Source organism: Squalius cephalus (assembly GCF_949319135.1).
Source record: "Squalius cephalus genome assembly, chromosome: 11".
NCBI classification, from domain to species: domain Eukaryota; kingdom Metazoa; phylum Chordata; class Actinopteri; order Cypriniformes; family Leuciscidae; genus Squalius; species Squalius cephalus.
This window is the reverse complement of record NC_137132.1, coordinates 24,281,476-24,296,155: the sequence shown is the minus strand read 5'-3', so window position 1 is coordinate 24,296,155 and position 14,680 is coordinate 24,281,476. Positions and strand designations below refer to the sequence as shown.

General features: G+C 37.5%; 1 protein-coding gene and 1 long non-coding RNA gene across 19 annotated transcripts in view; one reads left to right on the top strand and one right to left on the bottom strand.

The window, feature by feature from the left end:
- Positions 1-14,680, top strand: part of mecom (MDS1 and EVI1 complex locus) — a 171,821-nt gene that overhangs the window by 108,632 nt on the left and 48,509 nt on the right. The window lies entirely within an intron of this gene.
- LOC307167187 overlaps positions 10,103-14,680 on the bottom strand; it is a 26,917-nt gene continuing 22,339 nt past the window's right edge. The window contains exon 3 of the long non-coding RNA XR_013822745.1: positions 10,103-10,433. This is a non-coding gene — a long non-coding RNA (uncharacterized lncRNA). The remainder of the gene's footprint in view (positions 10,434-14,680) is intronic.

The following is a 14,680-nucleotide window of genomic DNA, read 5'->3' as shown; positions in this document are numbered from 1 at the left end:
CTATCTATCTATCTATCTATCTATCTATCTCTGACTATCTATCCATCTATCTATCTATCTATCTCTGACTGTCTATCTATCTATCTATCTATCTATCTATCTATCTATCTCTGACTGTCTATCTACCTATCTATCTATCTATCTATCTATCTCTGACTGTCTATCTATATCTTTCTGACTATCTATCTATCTATCTATCTATCTATCTATCTATCTATCTATCTATCTCTGACTGTCTGTCTATCTATCTATCTATCTATCTATCTATCTATCTATCTATCTATCTATCTATCTCTGACTGTCTATCTATCTATCTATCTATCTATCTATCTATCTATCTCTGACTATCTATCTATCTATCTATCTATCTCTGACTATCTATCTATCTATCTATCTATCTCTGACTATCTATCTATCTATCTATCTATCTCTGACTGTCTATCTATATCTTTCTGACTATCTATCTATCTATCTATCTATCTATCTATCTATCTATCTATCTCTGACTGTCTGTCTATCTATCTATCTATCTATCTCTGACTGTCTATCTATCTATCTATCTATTTATCTATCTATCTCTGACTGTCTATCTATCTATCTATCTATCTCTGACTGTCTATCTATCTATCTATCTATCTACCTATCTCTGACTATCTATCTATCTCTGACTATCTATCTATCTATCTATCTATCTATCTATCTATCTATCTCTGACTGTCTATCTATATCTCTCTGACTATCTATCTATATCTCTCTGACTATCTATCTATCTATCTATCTATCTATCTATCTATCTATCTCTGACTGTCTGTCTGTCTATCTATCTATCTATCTATCTATCTATCTATCTCTGACTGTCTATCTATCTATCTATCTCTGACTATCTATCTATCTATCTATCTCTGACTATCTATCTATCTATCTATCTATCTATCTATCTATCTATCTCTGACTGTCTATCTATCTATCTATCTCTGACTGTCTATCTATCTATCTATCTATCTATCTATCTCTGACTATCTATCTATCTATCTATCTATCTATCTATCTATCTCTGACTGTCTATCTATCTATCTATCTATCTATCTATCTATCTATCTATCTCTGACTGTCTATCTATCTATCTATCTATCTCTGACTGTCTATCTATCTATCTATCTATCTCTGACTATCTATCTATCTATCTATCTATCTCTGACTATCTATCTATCTATCTATCTATCTATCTATTTCTTACTGTCTATCTATCTATCTCTGACTTTCTATCTATCATCTATCTATCTATCTATCTATCTATCTATCTATCTATCTATCTATCTATCTATCTCTGACTATCTATCTATCTCTGACTATCTATCTATCTATCATCTATCTATCTATCTCTGTCTGTCTATCTATAATCTATCTATCTATCTATCTATCTGTCTGTCTGTCTGTCTGCTGTTCTATCTCGTTCTATCTTGCATTCTATTCTTCTGTCTATTGTTCTATAATAGAAAAATATAAAATAAAATTATATCTATCTGTCTGTCTGTCTGTCTGTCTGTCTATCATTCTGTCTAGCATTATTTTGTTCTGTCTATCATCAGAACGCAGCAATATCCTTTAATAAGCTATGATATACATTATAATTTACTGTATTATGTGGTATCTATCCATCCATCTATCGTTCTATATCTCACGGTTTGTTGTTCTATCTACCTGGTGTTGTTCTATTAAATAAGTTCTATCTATTGCTTTATTGTTCTGTCTAATGTATCATCTTTTTATCAATCATTCATTCTATCATTAACTTCTTTTTATTTTTGTCTCTCTGTTTTGATCAGTCTGTCTATATGTCTGCCTATTAAGTTTTTATTGAGAACATCCCTTGAAGCACTTTTTGTTACATAACTAACTGTTTTAATGACAGTTTTCTGTAATTGTGTACCCAGAAGTATCAAAGATAGATCTGATGGATCAAGCTACCATACTTCCAAGATCTGACAATCCAATCCTGTGTGTGTGTGTGTGTGTGTGTGTGTGTGTGTGTGTGTGTGTGTGTGTGTGTGTGTGTGTGTGTGTGTGTGTGTGTGTGTGTGTGTGTGTGTGTGTGTGTGTGTGTTGGAGTGAGTTGTCAGGAGGGTATGGGTCATTAAGTTGGTGTCCTTTGTTTTGTCAGTTTGTTTTGTTGAGCCCTGCTGTACTGAGTAAAACCAACCAAGCTGAAAATTGTCTGCAGCATGTTCAACCCCCCCCCCCCCCCCCCCCCCCCCAAACACACACACACGGCCTGGAGTGGGAGGGCGCACTTCCCCTCATTCCAGCCACTTCACCCTAGATTGATCACAGATCAGCCTACACCTCTCTCTCTCTCTCTCTCTCTCTCTCTCTCTCTCTCTCTCTCTCTCTCTCTAGATCTAATCAGGTTGTTTTTGTGTCACATTGTTGCGAATACAGTGTTTCCAAAGCACTATATTTAAAAAAAAATCATAATTGTGACATAAACATGGATAACTGAACAAATAATCCTTACTTAACCAGCTCAAATATCTGACTGTGACAGTATTTATTAAAACTACAAGCCACATGAGTGATTTCATTCTAATGAATTACATCACAACATCATACCACTATAAATGGCCGTGACAGACCGGGTGTCATTAATCATTAATCTTATTAATCAATGCAAACATTATTGTTAGATAATTTAAGGGAATACTGCAAGTCTAAAGAATTAGTCTATGCAGATATGCGAGTTATAATAAGGATAGTTTATCAGAGAACTCCTATAAGGTGCAAACATCGTCCCTAATTAGATGTTTTGGAGGACAGCGATTTTATTTTATTTTATTTTATTTTTTTATTGATAAATGCTAAACCAAGTTTTCATTCTTCAAAAATCATTGTTGTGGATTAAGTGTGGCCTCAAAGCATTGAATGTTTTGTATCACTTAATTTTACAGTCCTGTTTTGTGTGTGTGTGTGTGTGTGTGTGTGTGTGTGTGTGTGTGTGTGTTTTTTTAAAGTAAGTCTTTATATTGCATATATATTGCATAAACTTATAAATAAAGGGTTTCTCATTGGTTTTCTCCTCTATAATGTTATTCAGTGTAGTAATTATTTGGAAAAATATCCCTCTATCACCCAATTACACTTTGACACACCAATAAATCAAAGCACGCTGCTAATAACAGGACTTTAATTTTGGCTCGTTTTTCTGAGCGTCCATTTCCTCTATACTTTTCTTTTCTAATCTTTTTCTAATGAAGTGTTTTCACCTGTTGAACCGCACAAAGGACACTGCCCCTGCATTCTGGGACGCCCTGGAGGTCCTGCTGGGAGCCAATGAGAATTTGCGGAATCTGCGAATGATCTTTATTGTTGCAGAGCAGCAGGCCTGTTACCGGGAAGCTTTGATGTGCCGCCAATCAGAGTGCAGATTTTAAATATGTGCACATGTCCAACAAACTAGAGCACAGGGACCTGGAATACATCACTGTGTGTGGAATAATTAAACCCGGATTCATGAGGGGGAGCAGAAAGTGCCAGAAGTGAAGAGAGAGAGAGGAAAAAAAAAGGAAACACAGAGTTCAATCAACAATATCTGTCTTGGTGACACTTGGCTTTAATTCAATTGGCTGTATATCCAAGTGGACCAGCCAATCATATGTAACCAATCTTAGACGCCATGTGCAGGCATAACATGGCATATGGTATACTTTACATTTTTAAAAGAATAAACGCTATTTTAATTACTTTGCTCATTATTTTACATTGAACATTATTTGAATAGTAATTGCAATTGAATAATTTCTTTAAGAAGGTTGTTTTTCAAAAAATATAGTGAAAAACGAGAGTATTTAACTTAATAGTTAAAAAAAATTATTTGAGTCACACCCATGAATGATGATTCGAATTAATTCGAGAACTGGTTCATTAAGAGTCACTCAAAAAAAAATGAGTTCCCAACACTAAATAAAAGTATGTTAGAACAGCTGCTGAAAAATAAAGGAGTGAGAACTTAGTTTACTAGTAATTGCCAGTTTTTTACAATTTGAAGAAAGGGTCTAAAAAGAAGACAGGTACTTTACTCTCTTAAATTTCACTTTTGCGAGTGTGTTTTTCACCCTTTTCTTTATTGGGTATTCATAAGATGATAGTGTGTGTGTGTGTGTGTGTGTGTGTGTGTGTGTTGAAACTCTAGAGGATGTTGCTGAGTGTGAAACTACTAGAATTTCACAACATTTAATTACGGCTTGCAGAGTGAGAGGTCAAAGCAGAGTGGATCTTCCTGTTTGTGTGTGTGTGTGGGTGGGTGGGTGTGTGTGTGGGTCAGACTCCTGTGACCTTGCATTTGCCCTCATAGGGGCCAGTGTCTCATCAGTGTCAATTTCTCTTTCACATCTATCTATCTATCTATCTATCTATCTATCTATCTATCTATCTATCTATCTATCTATCTATCTATCTATCTATCTATCTATCTATCTATCTATCTATCTATCTATCTATCTATCTATCTATCTATCTATCATCTATCTATCCATCCTTCTGTTTAACATCTCACCATGTCATTTTAGCAGTGGTTTAACGTCATGTCTTGTACCTACGTGATGAGACATAATTTATAACTTCGTTTTCCATGTGTCAGACTTCACGTCACACGTCTTTTTCATTTTCACTTTGTCACTCCATTATGTCTCTGTGTCATTCGCAGCAGCTGTTTGTGATATTCTCTCTGGTTTAGCCCCGTCCTGTCCGGGTCGAAAATGATGCGGTGTATCTTTACACAGGGTTTAATTTAATTGCCGTATTTTTCTCATATAAATGCTTAATTGAAGTGCCCAAGGCAGCGCTGCTAAAGTCAATAAAAGACTGAGAATAGGCTTTATAGGGCCTGTCTATGCCTGTAATTAGAGCCTCCAGGCACAGCCAAAAATCTCTTAAATAAATGGTTATGCAAGAAAGACCTGCTGAGAGAGGGGAGGCAGGGAGCGAGTGAAAAAACCATTAGAGAAAGAGAGAGAGCGAGAGAGAAGACAAATCATCATCTGTACGGACACTTCAGGGACGGCCTCATCCTGACAGCAGCGTTACCACACACGCATTTACACAACTGTGAAAATAAAACAAGTGAAAAGTGGGTAATTCATAGTCAAAGCAAAGGAGTGAGAGGGTGAGAAAAAGAGAGATAACAACACAAAAACCTTTGTAAATATAAATGAAATATGACAAGAGGGAGATAAGAAAACAGGAAGTAAGGAAAACTGAAAACCAGGAATCCCTGGATGAAAACTTCATTGCGCAAAAGTTGCTCATGGGACTGAATGGAGTTTTCAGCTATTTTCATTTATATATTTTTATAACAGTCTTCAGGAGAAATAAAAATAGACAAAATTTGCCGACATACAGTGCGATTTAGCGCTCTAAAATTAGCACAACTCAGTAATATTTAATAGTAAAGTAATATTTTTGAGCACAGTGAGACATTGTTAAGATTTTTGAAACTCTAGAGTAGCAGAAAACTCTAGAGTCTTCATTTGCTATCCATTTAATATCATCTCTGTCTAGGAGCTATAGATGGATATCTTGATGAGAAATGTTTGAGTTTTCTCAGTTTGAGATGATGAGATGCCTTCTAAAACGCTAGATAGTCTTTTTCTCAGAAGAAAATCTTAAGTAGCTGAAAAGTCTCTCCATTTAATTTCGCTGGAGAAACATTTCAGATATATAACAGAGATCTTACTTATGATCTTTATTTCCCATTGCGTCTTTGTGTTCCTGTGACATTTTAAAGTGACCTTGATGTGTGTCCACATCTCTGAATGAGTTTGTTTCTCCTTAATGAAAACGTGTGTGTTTCTGGATCACTGACATCCCAGAGTTAATTGCCTGAAACGGTGTGTGTGTGTGTGTGTTGAAATTCTTGTTCACTTGAGGGAATACAGGTTTCAGGGGAAAAGGGTTGAACCAGTGTAATGTGTGTGTGAATTTGTCGAGTTGGGTTTCTAAAGCTCCCGTATCCACTTACCCTGATTGAAGCGTCTCAAATGTGGCCAGTGGAGATGCTAAGATGAGATGAAATGCTAATTTCGATGGCCGTTTCAAACGCACCACCAGCTGCTCTGCAATACATCACGAGCCGAGCGGACAAATGAACAATATTTCTGTTTTCATCACATTGAGTCGCACATAACTCAACATTTTGCAGCAACTTCAGCTATTTATTGACGACAAATATGCCTTGCTCTGCAGCTAGCGTGTATGTGTGTTTTGATGATAGATGATAGCGTTTGGAGCAGATACCTCGCCAGGAGACCCGAGCAGAGACCAGCCAGGCCAAATTCTGCAAATCCCCACAGACCACCCAACACTGCAGCCTCTGTTCGTGTGTGTGTGTGTGTGTGTGTGTGTGTGGTGATGTGTATGATAGCAGCGCTGCTCTCTACATGCTCATGTCTCTAAGCATCTGCATCAGTGTGTGTGTGTGTTCACACTGTTGTCTGTGGGTGTTTGTTTTTTCAGCGTTTTTTTGTGAGGACGTGAAAGGCCTCGGCCCTCGCGCACACATGGACACACCGTTTGGCGCCAGACAGGCGCTGTATCTCCTCTCAGGGATGTTGGGGTCCGTGGGGATGGAGGGAAGGCTTGAATGAAGGAGAGGAGAACAAGGGAGGGACGGATAGTGGGTCAGATTGGCATGTAAGAGCGGTTCTGTTCTGTTATCAGCTTTTAAAGTCTGCCAGAGACCGACTGCACATTAGAACCTTTGTCTGGACTGAGATGTGTGTGGGGGTGGAGGGGCCAAATTTCTGAAAATGTCCTCAGAAATATGGTAAAACATGGACTTACTAAAATAAAAAATCAATAAAATGGTTCAAGTAAGTACAGAAATGCCCTATAAGTGTCTGTAAGGGTTGGGTTTAGAAAGTATTTTAAAAAGATTTTTGTCATCACTTTTTACCTTTTTTGTTGTTGTTGTTGCAGTTTTTGATGTTAATTTTTGCCATTAATTGTTATTGCTTTGTTGTTTTGGTTATACAGTACATTTAACCAGTATAAGATCACCAAATCATCATATTCAAAATCAAAATTCAACTTTGCATCACAGGACAAAAAATTTGTTAAATATATTAAAAAAGAAAACTCTTATTTTAAGTTATAATATTTCACAATATTACTGTTTTTACTGTATTTTTGATTAAATAAATGAAGCTTTGGTTAGCAAAAGAGACTTTCATAAACATACAAAATATCTTACTTACCCTTACTTAAATCTTACTTAATTTTAGTTTTTGTTGAGGTATGTAAACCTTTTTTATATGGTCATTACTGACAATTGTAGTCACTTTGTTGTATGGAAGCTTGTTTCTGCCACATGATAAAACATTTTAAAAGATAATTGTGAGTTTTTGTCTCACAATAGTAAGAATACATATCGCAATTCTGACTTTTTTCTCAGAATTGCGAGTTATAAAGTAAAAATTGTGAGTTATAAAGTCAAAATTGCAAGATTTAAACTCTCAATAAATTTTTTTCTTGTAATTGCGAGTTCATATCTCGCAATTCTGACTTTATATCACGCAATTCTGACTTTATTAAATTGCAATTGCGAGTTTATATCATGAAATTCTGAGAAAAAAAGTCTGAATTGTGAGATAAAAAGTCGCAATTACATTTTTTATTCTTTTATTCTGTGATGGAAACAAGCTTCCAAAGTGTTGAGCTTTTTTGCTATTGCTGCCAAAAAATCACCTTCCAATAAGATAAAGGGCCCTATCTTACACCCGGCTCAATGCAGCGCCAAGCGCGATGCAAGTGTTTTTTGCTAGTTTCAGCCTGACGCAGTTATCATTTTCATGTCCTGCACCACGTTGCTTAAATAGTTGCTATTTTGAGGCAACAGAAATAGATTGCGCCATTGACCAACTGAAACCTGGTCTAAAGTCAATGGCGCAATATTTTTTTTTTGTTATTTAAAGAGCGTGTTAGTAATGTACGCCTATAGGCGGGTCCACAACGCGCACACTCTGCTTATTAAACACACAGGGACGCACAGCAGCACACAAACATGCCAAATATTTAAAATAAAAGGATTACAATGTAAAAGATTATTATTGTGTACAGAAATATATGGTTTACCCGTAGATGGTCTGCTTGCGCACTTTTACCTCGCGGACGAGTAGTTCTGTTTGCGCTCTGGAGACGCGTTCGGTCTTTCCACTATCAAATTCCGTCATGTAAATAGTGAATCTGCCATGGCGTGAGCGCAACTGGCATTTAAAGTGAATGGGAGATGAGACTGATTGGTTTAACGCACGTTAAATCCCAAAACACACCCATTACTCATTAAGAGAATACGGACAACCCTTTAGACCATTTTTCCCGTCGTTAAACTTGCAAAAGTGGATTCGGACATCCTAAGTGCACATGAACCCTGCGCTTTAGACCATGCGTTTAGATTGTTAATAGGGCCCATAGTCACTTTTACTTTCATTCATGTAAACTTTTCTCAAATATTGACAAAATCAAAATTTTTAAATAAGTAAATTAGTAACTGTTCTTGAGTAATACATAACTGTAATCAGTTTTTACTGATTCAGTAAAAATCTTTCTTTCTTTCAGACTGATTTAAGTGCTGATTTTTGCCTCATCAGCAGTTTGCATTGTCATACACCTCTAAACATGCGTGTTCACGTGTCGTGTGCCTGCCTACAGCATCTGAGCATGTAGAATGTTGGAGCCAGTGGAGGGCGAATGGAATGCTCTGGTCATGAGGAATGCTCTACAGGAGAATGCAGAATGTTGCTCTGTATTCCAGATTCTATTTTCTGCGTTCTGGCAGCGTGCTGTGGTTTACACACAGAGGAGTGGAGCTTCACATTAGCCGCACTGCTCTGCCTGATTGCCCTATAATGACTGACCTGAGACCAGTCCTATAAATCCGCTGTATTATCTTCCAGGTTGGGCAGGATGATCCCAGTTCAGCATCTCCCCACGGCTTGTAATGACAGCCTTCTTTCAGGACGCCGAGTTTCTATTGGCCGGCATTCAGGCTTAAGGGGTTACCGAGAGTTCCCCTGGCACCTACACAAACACACACTCACACACACTTTTGGATCCGACTCACAGTCGCTTTGGTCCAGTTACAGTGTGCCAGGACCAATGAAATGTGTGTGTGTGTGATTCAAAGCACAGAACCTGCAGCACTTCTGGATCGTACCGTAACACTCAGATCCTTCCTGCTTTAAAAGATTGGCCTGAGCATCTCAAAAGCTTTATTGTGCTGCAAAAGGTTAAATGAGTTTCAGAAACTGAAATATTGGGCAAAAGAAGATACTGAGAACCAGGAGTATTGCAGCCGTATAGCTTTTTAATGACAAGTTTTCTACGTTTGTCACCCGAATTTTTTAGAGATAATCCTAAATCGTTATATTGACTGAGCTTCGTTTGGATGAACAAGATTACCAACCAATTTTCCTTTCTAAAAAACAGTTTAAACTTATATCTGTTAAATTGTGTCCCTCCCACTTTGTAGATTGCTTCTATACCCCTAATGAGAACTTGTTTTTAGGGAAAGATAATGTAAAATGTAGTTATTTTTGGTTCAACCCACCGTGAAATTCTCAAAACTTCACTAAAGGGGTAACTAGGCATAATTCTATAACAATATCTTTTTTTAAATCATTTTAAGTCATAATTTCATCAAAACATTTTAATGGTTTCTGTCAACCGCCCACAGCAAAAACATATGGGTTCAAAAATCTCACTCAATTAGCTGCATATTGAACATCAAACATGTTCTGATTGGCTCTGATTGTGTCCCTTTGTGTAGCATTTCATTTTCAGAGTTGTAAGAATGTTCAGAAATGTGGACGGGGCATATTATAATCCTTATCAGCCTGACTCATGAATATTAATTAGGTGACATAACATTCAAACAATAGTTTCAGCATTGTTCTACTTTTTTTTTTCTTCACATGAAAACCTCAACAGCTAATTTCTCATATATTTATATGCAAAAAAAAGTTTATTTCCCACACAAAAAAAAGAAAAAAGAAAACTCTCAAAACTTGCATCATGTCTTGTTAGGACACTGTAAGGAACTTGCTGTCTGGCTTATGTTTGTCTCTGTTTATTGATAATGTTTAGCTTGTGTGAGTGATCTATTTTTGCGTGTGAATCTCTTTTTCTTTCTTCCAGCGCTGGCTTACGTTTGACGTGTCAACCTTTGAATGTATCTCTTTACTGTACTTGTATCTGTTCTTCAGGCAGGGAGAGGGGCAGGCTGGGGCGTGTTGTTCTGTTTCTCTCCTCCCACCTTTGTGCGGCTCACCAGGGGTTCGCTTACTTTACCCGCCTCCAGACGCAACCTTTGTGCCCACAAGACGGAGCCCCCTCGGGGCCGGTCTGAGCCAGGGTGTCAGGATGTAAAGGATGCGTCTGTATATCTGTGTGTGTGTGAGAGAGAGAAAGAGAGGGGACAGGAGATTAAGTTTTGTCCCTTTACTCTAAAAGGCCAACTGCCAAAACATATAAAAATCGGATTCTCCACACAGTGCCATCTTAAAGATCCTCTCATTCACTTAGATACACCGCCAGTACCATCCCACTCTTTTCAGTAACGGCCATTCACTCAGATAAATACCCGTGGTGCCAGCGATGCTAAAGATTTTCAAATATCCCACTGGAAAAGTACAAAAAAATTCTATTTCAAATAAATGCTGTTCTTTTTCATTTTTCTATTAATCAAAGAATCATTTAAAATATCAAAATACAAAAAATATACAAAAATATTAAGCAGCAGTACAACTGATTTCAACATTGATAATGATAAGAAATATTTCTTGAGCATCAAATCATCATATTAGAATGATTTCTGAAGGATCATGTGACACTGAAGACTGGAGGAATGATGCTGAAAATTCTGTTTTGTCATCACAGGAATAAATTACATTTAAAAATATATCAAAATAAGAAAATATTACTGTATTTTGATCAAATAACTGCACGTGATAGAGTTTTTTCCAAAACATAAAAAGTATAAATGTTTTGGGTAAACCTTTACTGTGTCCTCATTACATGTTGCATGTACTTATTATAGTGATAACTATACTATAAGTTAATTATCTACACTCAAGTAAATTATTCAGAATTGCATGCAAATTATCCCTAAACCAAACCCTATTCCTACTCCTAACCCCTATAGTATGTACGTACATGTTATTACCCAGCACTTAAAGACATAGTTCACCCAAAAATAAAAATGATGTCATCATTTACTCACTCTCAAGTTGTTCCAAACCTGTATGAGTTTCTTTCTTCTGCTGAACACAAATGAAGATATTTTGAAGAATATGGGTAACTTAAAATACTATGGAAGTCAATGTTTGGTTACCTATATTCTTTAAAATATCTTCATTTGTGTTCAGCAGAAGAAAGAAATTCATAACTATCCCTTTAACTGTATAATTACACTGTAACAAGGACACCTTAAAATAAAGTGTATCCATTTTGTTTTTCAAGAAATGAAAAGGAACAGTGTCAGCTAATGTTAAAAGTTGGATTCAAACCCATATTGCTTATATAAGCACCAAGGCTCAGTGTGCACTAACCCACTAGGCCACATCTCTGACACATTTGCAATTACTTGGAAGAATCTTTCATTTAAAGCAACTTAGAGTGCATTAATGTTCTATCAGTTAATGGAATCCCTTGAAAGTGAACCCATAACCTTAGCATTTCTGGTGCCATGCTCCACCAATTAAGCCAAAGGAACACCTTGGTAATGTTTGGATGAGTTTATTTACACATTTGCTTTTCATACTGAGGATAGGAGACATATTATTCCAACAATAACACACACAGACACATTTTTATCGTATTATCCGTCCTTTTTTTCTGGCCTCTAATGGTTCTGCTGCCAGAGGGCACACCCTCGACGACACCAGGGTCACCCGGGCGTCACAATGTCACGGCAATGAGCTTTCACCTCTGCCTGTGGCTCCAGGCGGGTTCCAGAGATCAGTGTGTGTGTGTGTGTTTTGAATTCTGATTTAGGATGTTCTCAGGTTCAAAGGTCATAATTACATAGGGTCAGATGGATTACCTTTCACTTAGTCACACACAGACATGAAAAAAAAATAGAGAGAGACTGAGAGCAAAAGTATGTGTATTAACAGGGTATATGTGTGTTTATGTGTTTTCAAGTGTGTTTACATGTATTAATGTGTAGTTATGTGTTCGTATATGGGTTTTGGTTGCATGTGCATGTTAGTGTGTTCATGTGTGTTTGTGTGTCTTAGTGTGTGTGGTTATGCATAAGTGTGTATGAATTTGATGAGTGTGTGTGTGTGTGTGTGTGTGTGTGTGTGTGTGTGTGTGTGTGTGTGTGTGTGTGTGTGTTGGAAGAGCCTCTCCCCTCCTCTGAATGCCGTCTTTGAGCAGTACTTTGCGGATTGGCCTAACTCAAATATTTGCTCTCTGCATATTTAATATTTATGATGTCTGAGACAAATATTGAGCCATGCAGTGAGTGATAGACAGAGGTCAAGTACAGGAGCAGCACTGCGTGCACTTCACACAGATAGATTCTGTACTACTTGTGAGGGCCAAATTGTTGAAAATACCGAAACATGTCAAAAACTCAAAAACTGAGGACATTTGAAGTGATCCTCCTTATAATAAAGCCTCATAAATCATGTTATGAATCAAATCTACTGAGTTCAACAGGTCTGTGTGTGTTTCATGTTTGGCCTACTAAATGATTCATAAATTAAGTAAGTAAAGTTACATTTTTCTTACTTTAAAATGGCAAAACATCTTTTTAAGGATATGATTGGGGTTTATGTTGTGTCCTCAGTTAGACAGATAGGTAAATATGTGTGATTCCTCTCTTTTTAAGCTTTAAGAGACTCAACCCACATTACAGAGTCACTCTGACCATACTGTTTACACACACACACACTAGCCTTGTTTGCTCAAAGACCGTCATGTAAATATGACACAGGTCAGCAAACATCAATATGAATGTCTATATTCTACATTGATAAAAACTATGAGCACAATCCGGTTGTTTTGTGAGAGTGTGTGTTAGCTGTTTAAATGTGTGCAGTATCAGCATAACTAAAGCTTGGGCCTCAGACTGTTTTTATAGCCATACCATCGACTTTCAGCTAAACACACACACAGCCTAGCTAAATTAGGAACATTTTTAAATTTGTATTATCTTTGGAGAAGGACATTTTTGTCCGTTTTTACGACTGTGTGCTCAAGGTATAGGCAAGTAAACCAACACACTCACGCTCTCACATACATATATATAAATATCTCAATCCAAGACCATGACGACATTCGTACGGAGCTGCATGACCTTTTCCTCTCTTTCTTTCATCTTTTAACTCTCCACTATGTTCTTTTCTTCCGTTTTTCTTGCTCCAATAAGCTCAAGAATGTCCACACGTCACGTTTGAGATGTCTTCCTTTGTTCCCGCAGGCAAACAACTCGCTTCTCTTTCGACATTTTTTCGTATTGGACAGGATGAAACGAAATGAAAAAGAGACAATATTCGGTGATGATTGGGTTGGAGGTGGCGGAGCAGAACTCAGATAGCGACATAGACGTGTAGTCATGGATAAAGCAGGTGTGCGGTAGCGCTCGTGGACAGGGTGGGTGTTTAACGGATGGATAACACACAAACACACTGTATCATCAGTCCTTCTTTCAGAAAAGCCATTAAACTGTTAGCTAAACGACAGCTGAGACTGCATTAGCAACATCGCCGCTGATTAGCATCTACACACACACACTCGTGCAAACGTGCGCTCGGTTAGTCTCGGCGGAGCTGACCTGTTGACACGCCGATCGGTTTGTCAGAGATGGATGGAGTGTGTCAGAACTGTGGAGGAGGAGTGTAAAAGACTTGGAGAGGAGGAGGAGAAAGAGAGAGTGACAGAGGAGCAGATGGATGGGTTTAGGGCATTTACAGAGATGGAGGGAGGCTGTTAAGGATGAAAAGGTGGAAAGAGACAAAAGATAATAGACATGTGAGAGTTTCAACCGAGAAAAGAATCTGAGACGTCACTTTTTTCGGTTATTCAAACCCATCAAAGGGACTTTGAAAAACGAATGACGGAAAGTGTGTTTGCATCCCGTCGACGGCAGCTGGAAGAGCAGATCTGTCTCTTTTATACGTTTGTTTCCTGCCTTCCTCAGATAACATTGAAAGTAGAGAATGCGAGAGATAGAAAGAAAAGAATGAAAGCGTTTCGAGCCAAAGCAGCCTGATGAGAGGCGAGATATAATCATCATCCTCCTCGTGTGTGTGTGTGAACAGACAAACAACCCTGTGTAAAGGTGACGACATGTTCATGAAGTTTAGCACTGTTCCTAAAAGAGACGTGTCTAACACACTCCATCATGACGTCCTCTCACAGCATGTCTGGCAGTGTGTGTGAGTGACTGTTTAAGCAGATACACAGGTGTTTTTACTGATTTCTATCATGATAAATTACAGCCTACACATTTGCAAAAAAGTTCAGTCAAATAAAATACATTTAATTAACATAAAAAATGGTTTAAATATTTACAAAATGTGGATCATATTAGAAAAATCATGTAAACACAAATGCCATAACAAACATGTAAATAGAAGTAGACGAAACAGACAGACATAGACAGACAGACAGACAGATAGAC